Here is a 1,111-nt window from a genome sequence, read left to right as displayed (position 1 = left end):
CGCCACGCTGCTTCGGCTCCCTTCCATCCTTCCACCAACGGTCTGGCTGAACGGATGGTCCGCGTCGCCAAGGACGCCCTCAAGAAGCTGACTTACGGCAACTGGCATCACAGGTTGGCTGACTTTCTTTTGGCACACCGTACTACTCCGTGCACTGCCACGGGTAAGTGCCCGGCCGAACTCCGCTGGGGTCGTCGGCACGTGACTAAATTGGACAGGCTGCATCCGGAACATGTAGCTGTACAGGTGTCTCAGCCACACCCACCACAGGTCCTACGTGAAGGTGATCCTGTCTGGGCCAGGAATTACGGGCCTGGCCACCTCTGGGTACCGGCTGTGGTCTGCAAGGTCTCGGGGCCTCTGTCCTACGAGGTGTCCCTGACAGACGGCCGCGTGCTTCGCCGCCACATTGATCAATTACGTGTGAGGCGCGACTTGCCTATGGTTCCTTCTCAGTCTCCTCGAGGGGGGGAGGAGGAATGGGCAATGCATTCTGGGAATCAAAACCAACAGCCAACGATGGCTGTGGGGAGTGAAGCGGGTACTCAACACCCAACCTCCACAGGTGCTTCAGGTAGCAGTTCTTGGGAAAGGGGGTACACAGACACCCACACACACACTCCAGCCTGGGAGTCCCACCGGTGGCAGACTAATTATTCACCCCTAACAAGCAATACTCCAGACACGGAGAATACCTGGGAGCATACTCACAACTCACAACATGCAAGAGAGCAGGCAATACAAAGGGGGAACACGTCCCTTGCTGAAATGGCTCAGAGAAGGATGTCCTCACGCATCAGGGCTAACAGGGAGGCATCCCTAGACCCTAGCACTACAGAACCGAGCCAGGAAACCCGCACTCCATCAGGAAACACGGGAATGAACTCAGAGGGGTTAGACAACTCCATAGAGCAGGGGTAGTCAACCTTTTTATACCTACCACCCACTTTTGTATCTCTGTTAGTAGTAAAATTTTCTAACCGCCCACCTGTTCCACAGTAATGGTGATTTATAAAGTAGGGAAGTAACTTTACTTTATAAAATTTATAAAGCAGAGTTACAGCAAGTTAAAGCATATAATAATAATTACTTACCAAATACTTTATGTCGG

The sequence above is a fragment of the Protobothrops mucrosquamatus genome, unplaced genomic scaffold (genome assembly GCF_001527695.2).
Source record: "Protobothrops mucrosquamatus isolate PMUCROS unplaced genomic scaffold, P.Mucros_1.0 scaffold_96, whole genome shotgun sequence".
Lineage (NCBI taxonomy): Eukaryota > Metazoa > Chordata > Lepidosauria > Squamata > Viperidae > Protobothrops > Protobothrops mucrosquamatus.
Note: the sequence above shows the minus strand (reverse complement) of the source record.